Source organism: Belonocnema kinseyi, chromosome 9 (genome assembly GCF_010883055.1).
Source record: "Belonocnema kinseyi isolate 2016_QV_RU_SX_M_011 chromosome 9, B_treatae_v1, whole genome shotgun sequence".
NCBI classification, from domain to species: Eukaryota; Metazoa; Arthropoda; class Insecta; order Hymenoptera; family Cynipidae; genus Belonocnema; species Belonocnema kinseyi.
Genome location: NC_046665.1, coordinates 59,118,226 through 59,129,141, shown reverse-complemented (window position 1 = coordinate 59,129,141; position 10,916 = coordinate 59,118,226). Strand labels below are relative to the sequence as shown.

Sequence of the window (10,916 nt, the reverse complement as noted above, 5' to 3'; positions counted from 1 at the left end):
AGAGGAGGGAAGGAAGATAGGAGAATTATGGGAAGCTATAGTAGGTTAGGGGAGAGAAAGTAGGAGTGGGGAGGGTTTTTAAGTAGGAGAAGGGGGTGAGGAAAAGTAGTGAGGTGGTAGGGGAAGGCTTATAAAGGATATTTTGCGCGGGGAAGTAGGTACCTGATGAGACAGGATAGAAGATAAAAGAGAGAGGGGAATGATATGGGAAGAGACGAGATGTGAATAACTTAATTAACGTCTTAATAGGATACGAAACTTTTATTCGTAGAAGCGTATCGCCTACTTTGACTAATTTTAATATCTTAAAGTTAAATTGCTTTTAACAGCAAATGTTTACAATCTTAACTCTTTAAATTCGATTATTTCTTGTCTATTTTTATTGGCAATAAACTCATTACATTAAAAACTTGTTATCTCCTATCTTTTGATCATTATTTTTAAATGACCTGATTATAACTTCATGGGCACTTAGTTAAATAAACATCAAATCCCCATGACAGCTAAAATAAAAAAAAATCAGGGGAGATCCATCCGAGATCATCAGAGTACGAATTTGTAGCCATACTTTCTTCCTACGAGTGCCAACTTGCCGATTATGGGAAACGTGGCATTGCTACTGATAATTCACAAGTAATTTCTCTTTCATGTTCAGATTTTTTTTCTCTAGGTTTTTAGTAGGTCGAAGAAGTTTTCATATTAAATTTTACTTGTTATGTAGTTATAATTGATGTTGGTTGTTTTTCTTTGCATGGGTTTCAAAAGTATTTCTTTAAACATTTATAACATTTATCAACAAATACTTGAAGTATTTGAAACTGAAAAAAAAATAAAATGATTTTCGGCAAAAGTGAGCTTTACTTAGTTTCCGTTTTCGTCGCCTCAATTATGTTCTTTAAGCTTATCATAATTTTATAAACTGTTTCCAACAAACTACATAAGCTAGGAATAAAGAAATGGTATATACCGAATATCTTATTATCTAATTAATAATTGCATAATTAATTCTTGTTTAATTTCGCGATTTTTATCTTTGTACTGACAAAACTCTTATGCTTAAAGTTTTCCAACGTTTGCTGGTTGCAGGTGTGACTTTAAGACCTAAACATCCCTTTAAAAAACAAAATAGTTTGGAAAATAATACTTTAATAAGCTGTATACATTAAAATTTTCCCATAAACAGTATGTGGAAAAACTCTACTTATAAAACTGTCCGTGTGGAAAAAACCCCGCTGAGCCTTCTTAGGATGAGGGCCCCCGGCGGGGGCCCGCATAGGTGTTCCACGCATGGAAATTCAACGAGGGCCCCTGCCTAGGGCTCGGTTGCCCTCACGGATCAACGATTAAAATTTCTAAGCTTAAAGGGTGAATATTTTTTTGACATCACAAATTTTAAGGTTTCATAATTTTACACTTGCAAACAGTAAATTTTTGACAAAAATTCGATGACACTTTTTTGAAATTCGAACTCTGACAATATGGATTTTCCATAGGGGTCATCGTCGGGGGTCCAGTTCAGTTGCCCTCACGGATCAACGATTAAAATTTCTAAGTCCAAAGGGTAAATATTTTTTTGACAACACAAATTTTCAGGTTTCATGAGTTCAGACTTACAAACAGTGAATCTCAGACAAAAATTCGATGATACATTTTTAAAATTCGAAGTCTGACGATATGCAAGTTCCATAGGGGCCTGAGTGACAACCGCAGGCCCCGGCAACCTGTGCAGCTCCTTTTACACCTATCTGCCGCGCGGCCTTAATTCTCGGAAGGGCTATAGAAGGGAGGGCTATTGAAGGGTTTCACTGTAAATTAAAGACTTTCACATAATATTTATGAACTTCAATTGGTTTAAGAAGATTCCAAGAAAATTTAGAAAGTATTTAAAAGGTTTTCAGTGTATTTAGGAATTGCAAAGTATTCTAAAAGAATTAAATGATTTTGGAAATATTTCAAAATCAGGGACTACGAAAGGATTTTGAGGGATCTCATAGGAATTTTGTGAATTTTATTTAATATTTTAAAAGACTTCAAGGGATTCAGAGGAATTTTTTAAAAATTTTCATTGAGTTTCAAAATATTTTACAGGATTATAGAAAAATATTAAGGGTTAAGTTGTTTTAAAAAGATTTCAAGGGTTTTTGAGATTTCTGCAGGTCCCAAAGTAGTAAAAAACATTTGTTAGATTCGAAAGAATTTAAAGGATTTTTGAGGATTGCAAAATTTAATAAGTTAAAAATACGCATTTTTAGGATAGATTAGTCTTATTTAGTGCAATGTAACTGAGTAGTTAAAATATTCCATAATTTGACGCAAAGCGCGCATGTTTATTCCCTAGTTTCTATCGCAAAAACATTTTATATTGGGTAAATTCTTAAAACCATTTCCCAAAATTTTGTATTTTTCATTTGAAAACCCAACAATTAAGTTGACATTTTTTTCTTCATTGACTAAAAAAATCGGTTTGATAAAAAATTTAACTGTTCTGTTCAAAATTCCTCCTTTTAATTTCAAAATTAATTTCTTTTTGTAAAAATGTCAAATTCTTTTTATTTAAAATGCAATTGTTTGATTAAACTTTGATCTTTTTTAGTTAAAATAAATTTTTTGCTCAAATATCTTGTTTCAAATTGATGCATTTTTCTGAAAATTTGTCTTTTTTGATAGAACATCAATTTCTTTCATTAACACTGCAACTTGTAGATAAAAATGAATATGCTCTAGTTGAGGATTTAAGCCTTTCTTGAAAATTCGTATTTATGGCTTAAATTGAACTGTTTTTTTGAAAATTTTACTCTTTTGCTCAAAATTCACATTTCCGGTTGAACATTCAACTGTTTTGCATGAAGGTCGTCTGTTTGGTTTGGTAATTAAACATTATGGATGAAATTTTTTTCCCTCGTTAATTGAAAAATCTTTCTTGGTTACAATTTCAACTCTTGTTGAAAATTCGTCATGTTCATTTAAAATTTCATCTCTTTTGATAGAAATTTCATCTTTTTTTAAAAAAAAGTCAACCTTTGGGGATTTAACTATTTTGTTAAAGATTCATTTTTTTTATTCAATTCAACTGTTTTTTTATTTTTTTTAAATCTTTCCTTTGTTAAAATATCAAATAACTTTACGAAATTTATGCACGGCCACTAAAAAGAAATTCAATCGCAGGAAAAATGATTAATAATCATTTTTTTGTATGTTTAAACATTTTTTCATAAAAGAAATGGTTTCTTTTTCGAAATTATATTCTCAGCAGTATTAATTTGATTCTTAATATAATAAAAATATTTGTTTAGACTACTTGGAAGATTTGAATACCATTTTCAATAAATCATAAAAGATAATGATGCGGCCCAGTAAATATTAGAATAAAAAATATGCGATCAGATTTCTGTGCGAAACAAATTGAGGTTTATTCTTCATTGAGGCGAGAACGCGAGATTCCTGAAAGTTACGATTAAGTTATTCGGGAGGGGATTCATCCATAAATCATCATCTAATTTTGAGCATCAAAAGGGAATCCAGTTTTATGTCGAGATTTAGCTACTGCTTTATGCTGTACTTTTCTCCATGAAAAAAAATTAAACATGTTTACCACTTTAATGCGAAAGTTTCTATCGAATGCACCTGCTACTAACAACATAAGATCAGATCCGGTCGAACGAGAAGTAAACTTGGACAATCCATGTACTTGAATGAGCTTTCTAATGGTGATTTTCCAGAAAGTGAAGGTCCCCTGACGACCTTTACATTCTAACATGTCAGCAAAGATGATTCTGAATGATTCAGTAAATTTGAGAACTTTCCAAAACAATTGAGCCATTGTGTTTCTCATCGAGATAATTGTTTTCAAGTAACAAAAGATTTGTTTACAATTTGAAGTATAATTCATTATTGTACCATTTAAATCTATGACCAATTTTTATCGATATGAGTTAAAGGAATTTCAATTTATATTTAATAACACCAAATTCTCAACCTTTGTAATTATATTAATCAAAAATAAGATGAACTCTAAAAATCAAACTTTTGAAAACCTTCTGAAATATAGATGCAAAATTTTGAGGGTGGATACTGGACCGGCAAATCAGAAAATAACCGAGAATGTATTGAAACCGAGTTAACCGGGAAATGACAGTAAATTTATTTTTTGACCGGCAATTTTACAAATTATTAGAAGAAAAATCTACCTATAATCACTGGATACATCATAAATTCCATACCACATAACATAATGTAATTTAAAGTGTGTTTGATATCAACTTTTTTCTAACGTTAACTTCAATTATTAACTTTTTAAATGATGATAATTATGTGTAATTTAAAAGCATTTAGCAGTTAAACAAATTTAAGCATCTGATTGAAATTTTATAAACTATCTTTAATTTTTATGTAATTTTAAATTACTTCAGATTAATTAATCAGATATTTTTTTTAGTTTCAAATATTCCATTTTTAATCTAATCAATTTGAAACTTTGTTATTAAAAAAGAGCACAATTTTTTAGTATTTAGCGAATGTAGTGTGTATGTGTTTCGAAAAATGCCTTTTAGTTGTACTGAAATGTCGCTACTTGTAGGCACGATCCTTAGAAATTTTGACTATTGATTTGAAATTAGCAATTGCAAATCAAGGATTCAAAACTAAACCATTAAAAAAAAATTCATTTGTGAGTGTTGAATTTTTATATTTAAGTAACAATTGAACAATTATTATTTTAAACCATTTAAAATTCGAGTTAAAATTAGAGTAATTTAATTTAAAAGGAATTATGCACATGAAAAAACGTTTGATTTTAACAATTCTAATTATAAAAAAAGGAAGAACATTTAGTATTAATATTTTATTGGAAAATAATTTCTAACTAAAATTATGCAATATAAAAAAAAAAGATTTTTTGACAATGCAGTTCAACTTTGCACCAAGTAGTATAATTTTTAACCAATATTATTCATTTTCGACAAAAAATCCATTTTTAACGGAATGCATGAATTTTTAACCAAAGATTCGACTTTTTAACTAAAAGGGGTAAAAAAGATAAATAAAAAATGGAATAGTTAAATTATCAGTTTAAAAAATGAATTTTTAAACAAATAGTTAAACTTTTCACCAAAATTGTTCAATTTTCGATTAAAAAGATATTAATGAAAAAAAAGAAAATAATTTTTGACCAACTGCATGAATTTTTAAACAAATAGTTTAATTTTTGATAAAATAATTCAACTTTCAATCAAAAATATAAATCTTCAACAAAAAATATAGATGTATAAACAAACCATTTTCAACAATAATCCGGAATATTTTACCAGAATAATGAACTTTTAAAAAAGGTGTTCAATTTTCAACAAATTAGCTGAATTTTTAATTAAAAAATCTTTTACACAGATTGTTTTAAAAGTAAAGGTTAAATCGTCGCGGAGAGTAATTTGGTGATAATAAATTCTCTCCTGTTAAAGCTCCTTCGGCTTTAACGAACACATTCTCATCACGTATCTCGTGCTTTGCACTCGAATTTGCACCTTAAATTGTATATCATTTCCATAAATACATATTATTACAATTCCTAACAGGCATTGGTATTAAAACAGACGTATAGGCTCATTGTATCGTTTTAAAAAATGCGTATTCTTTTTTCAAAAATTGTTTTTAAACATTTTATTGCAACTTCTACCATTTTTTAAAAAACTGAATTTGCTCATTTCCAATTTAATTTTTGGGTTTACACGTTATATATACGGTCCGCACATTATCCTTGCCGTTTTTTAACTTCTAAATTATATCCCTAACCTCAGTGACCCAACCTTTAGGCAATGGAATTTTCTACCGATTCGTGTTCTATATCGCAGTTATGGTACCTTTTGCTTCATCTCCTAATAATTCACTAAAAGAGTCTCTCAAAGCGTCAAGGGTGGAGTGCCTAGTTATAACGGCAGTCCCACAAAACTTAGATTAACGAGGATTTGAGGGCAGGGGGGCGATTATTTTCAACCGAGAGTCATGGCTGGTTTATTTTTTATGCTAATAATAAATAGTTGAATGAAAAAATATAATTTTTCATTTTCCATTATTTTTTGTATGCTGTAAAAATTTGAATTTTCAATTTTTCAAGAAAATTCAAAAAGTTGTTATGGTAATCTTGTAGTGCATTCAAAAACCAACATTTTTCTTATTTTGATTTTTTTCATATCGTGCGTAATTTCTCTTAAAATTTTCATTTTCGTGTGTTTATTGGAATTTTGTGCTCTGGTCAATTTTGGTTTTATCAAAAAAAGTCATTATAATAAATTGTTCATATTTTTTAATACTATAAATATCCGTATAGAAAAGTTATGAATCTTCAAAAAAGTGGTCTCAAAAATATTTAAAATGTGCTCATTTTTTGAATTTTTATCCAAAATGGCTCGATCACGAACTTAACTTTCATTTTAAGATACTAGAAGAATGTACCGAAGGATAATCCAATCTTCCAATTCTTTCAAAGGTTATCGTGCTAACAAACTAAACAAAAAAACCATCCACGAACAGACAGACTGTCAGGCAGACTGACAGAAATATTTGTAAAAACCTGTTTTTCGGATTCAGGGGGTCTGAAAACTGTGTCATTTCACAAAAACTGGGGGGAGGGGGGGTCCAATTTTACACAGACCTTTTTTCTGAATCGTAAGAGAGTAATATTTTGTATTCTTAACATTTTTATTGAATTGGAAGAGTGGAAATTCCGATTTTCATTTTCATCTAAATTTGAAGAGCGAAATTTTTTAAAAACATTTTGATCAAATTGCAAGGAAGAAAATTTTGATTGTCAAATTTTTTCTAACTGTAGAAGGGACAGTTTCAATATTTCAATATCTTATACGTGTACATTATTGAACGTTTGAAGAAAAAAACTCTGAGTGAGACGTTTTTTGAGTTTCAATTTTCAGAGTTTAAAATACTCGCTATTTTTTTCTCGATTAAAACGGCCACCCTAATTCTTAATTAAATTAATTTAAATAAACGAAAAACTGAAATACTTTAAAAACTGATAAAGTGTAAATATTTACTGGTAGAAAACTTGATTGCGAGAGAGAATCCTTGAAGAACCCCAAGTTTTTAAGACTCAAGATGAGTTGCATAAACGACCTAAAACCTGTTTGGTATAAAATTAGCGGAGCCCCGAACGAAAAACGGCGCTAAACGTTCCCACAAGTTTATGGAACCATTTTTGCAAAGAAATCTACTATTCGCTGAACACGTACATTAGTTTGTCCTTAAAAATTCCATGTATTTTTTTTTTGATCATATACCCGCTAAGCTTGTTCCATTTGGTGAAAAAAAATGAAAGCGTATTTTTGTTTTATTAAAAAAAAGGTTTAAACTATGGTCATGGGACCTTAAACAGCCTTAAAATGAGTATCAATATTAATTAACGTTAATTTATGTAAATATAATAAGTGATTTACAGTAAACAATATTGATGGTACCAGACAACGATACAAAAATTCAACAATAAAAAATGTTTTAAAAAAGCGTAAAATCTACCCTTTATAGAAGTTAAATGGCAAATTGTAAGCGCAATTATTTGGTTATTTTATTATTTAAATATCTTGTTGCGATTTAAGAAAGAGGAAAATATATTTTTAAATTTTATCCCTATAAAGGGTATTTTTGTGACGATTAGGGCTAATATATTTGGTATAATTGTGCAACTTTTGTCTTATGCGTCTGGTACCATCAACTGTATTTCCTGACAAACACCTATTATTTTATGGAAAATTAACATTAATTAATAGTTTAATAATAATTTTGGGATGTTTTGCGCTCCAGGAATGTGGTTTAAACTTTTTTAAAACAACTAGCATAATCAATTGTGCTCTACGTGCACGTGTATTTATTGGATTTAAGGGCAAAAACAATTTTTTAGAACAAAATGAAAATTTTAAATAACTATTTTTTACATTCTCATTCATCAGAGTGTAATGTAATCATCTAAATGTTCTTTATCTCGTTTTTAACGGATCTGTACGTTTCGGCACTCACAGAATCCGCAAATCATAAAATGTTGTCGGTCTCTCTCTGTCTTTATGTATGTCACTCTGCATGTCTGTATGTATGGTTACCTGAATGTTTTTAGCCACGCTTACGTTTGTAGGATTTGTAAAATCGAGTCAGCCTTTGATTCACTTCTTAAGGTACCCAAAATAAAGGGTAAGTTCGTTAAGCTGATATTTCCAACCAAAATAAAAAAATTTAGAGGATTTTCAAAATCTGATTTTTTCAAATTTTAGAAATGTTTGTCAACGTTTCTTATATATGGTTAAAACACTTGCAAATTATCCGAATAAAATTTTCAATTTCGATGAAAATTATAAAAGTTATATAATTTCGAAAATTTGAAAATGTTTAGAAAACAATTTTTTCTGATAGATTAGGAAATTTTATTTAAATTCGTCACTAGATATCAAATATATTTAGAAACTATATCAATTAGGTTTTCGAATAGACAAACATTCAAACAGTTAAAGCGTTTTCAAAATTTAAATACACATTTGCTATGAGTTTTAGAAATTGTTGTCAAATTTTCTGATGCACGTCAGAAACACTTGCAAATGATCATAATGACATTTTTAAATTATATAAGACTTCAAGAATTTGTACAGGGTGTCCAAAAAGTCCCGGGACAGCCAAATAAATCCTTTGGTACAATTTTTTTGGAGAAGGTTGAGGTCATTTTTGACATTGGCAATCGAAAGAGCGGAAAATTGTACGTTAAAAAGTGTAGTTAGGTCATAGGTCAGGTGGGACCTTGATGGTCATAGTGAAGGTCCCTCGATGGTCACTTTTTAATGTACATTGTCTAAGTAAGTAAAATAAGAGAATGATTTTCACAAGCTAGCTTGCGAAAAAATGTTCAGATCATATTGAAGTTTGAATGACCTTGATACGTCCATCAAGATCACACCTTATCTATGAACTGACTACACTTTTCATCGTAAAATTTTCCGCTTATTCGCTTGCCAATGTCAAAAATAGGACATTCCACTTAAAAAAATAAAGGTGAGCTTGAAATAACCATGAAGGTAATGGTCAAGGTCAAAACTAAGGTCAACACTGGAATCCTCGTTGAATGTTACTTCAAGAATGACCCCAACTTTCTCCATAAAAATTGTACCTAAGGATTTATTTGGCTGACCCGGGACTTTTTGAACACCCTGTATGCTTTTCAATATTTTGAAACAGTTGGATACGTTTCAAAATTATGAAATTTTTGTTATTAAGAGATCCTTAAGTTAAAAGTTTTGTTTTAAGTAGATTTGAACAAGATTTACAAAATCTCTTGCTGAAGATTTTCAACTGAACGCAAATTATATTTGGGAAACTTCTTTTTAGAAAAATCGAAAAAATTGCAGTTAAAATTTATGGCTGTAATTCCTCAAATTTCAAATATGACAAATCAAAAGTTCAACAAAAAAGTTAATCTTTAATCTAATAGTTGAATTTTTCTCTAAAAAACATATACGCTCGACGAAGAATATAATAATTAATATTGCCATAAAAAGGGATTTTTATTTTAGGTAAAAACAAAGTTGAATTTATCAAAGAAAGGCAAAAATTCGAAAAAATAGTTGGATACTCAACCAAAAATATTATTTTTCAACCAGTTGTACTTTTAACTACAGAAAGAAAAACCTTATCTAAAACATAGAAATGGTTTGACAAAAAGTTTCATTTTTTAACACGAACATATGAATTTTCTACAGAATTTTTACCAGCAAACAAATTTGCCACTGTGTATTCGAAATTAAAATGTAGGAAAACTGAAAATTTTGTTATCCTTTTTATCTTGAATTATTTATTTTATTTATTATTATCATTTTATTTATTTATTTTATCCATGTCCTTTGAATCTGATTTTGTTGAAAAAAAAGATTTTAAACTTTTCCAGCATTTCTTCAAAATAAAAAAGAAATTTAATTTAATTTTATTCAATTTTAGTTGTTTCAAAACGAAACTTGCCAAAATCTAAAGCGACTGGATGTTCATCTATACAGTCGTAGGAATTTAAATAATGAAATTGAAAATATAAGTGTTGTTACAAAAAAATACATTACGCCTAATTTTTAAATATTCTTCGGGTTATATAATTAAAGAGACTGATAGCAGAATTTTGATGAGGATTGAGGAAAGATATATTCAGATTCTGAAGTTTTTATCGTTAAATTGCTATCAGTTTTGACAAATTAAAATTTCCAATAAAATGAGGAGATTATTTTACATTCTTTTCATCGATTAGCTTTATCTTTTTATAACTTAAGGAATTTCGTTCTATAATTAGTTTTTTGAGCCATCACAATTTCAAATCAACCCAAAAAGTTGGAGGAAATCGCTTCTAGCGGCGAGAGCTTTTGACTTCAACTCGTTTTTTTTTTTAATTTTTGACCAAACAAAATTTTGCTTGACGATAAACTTCTCTTAACACTGCTTCACGTATTTGTCTTTATGATTTTTTCGTACGGAAAACAGGGTATTTTTTTCGGCTTAAATTATTATAAAAAGTAAAATATTTATGAAATGTTAACCTACATCAAGAGAAGTGGAAAAGAGTCCCCTACATGTTTAAAAAAAGCCAATTTTATTAAGAATTGGCCAAATTATTGCGAGTTGATTCTAAAAAAACACAGGGTTTCAATGAAAAAAAACTTCGAAAGATAGTAACATTATTTAAACAAAACAAGCGATGCAACCAAAAAACCTCTTCTGGAGAAAAGATAAAGTTTTCAATTCTCTATATTTTAAAATTTTTTGAACAAGCATTATCGATAAAAAAATGTTCGAAAAAAAAATTTCCCAACCCCACTTTTCTGACTTGTACTTTAGTTTTACCCATTTAGAGCGTTCGCCCGGTTCTTGCATCCCGGCTGTTAATTTAAAATCCAAAA

The 10,916-nt window shown here is 29.1% G+C and overlaps 1 protein-coding gene across 10 annotated transcripts in view; it reads right to left on the bottom strand.

Moving 5' to 3' along the window:
• The window catches only part of LOC117180809, a 162,052-nt gene that overhangs the window by 34,107 nt on the left and 117,029 nt on the right, over window positions 1-10,916 (bottom strand). The window lies entirely within an intron of this gene.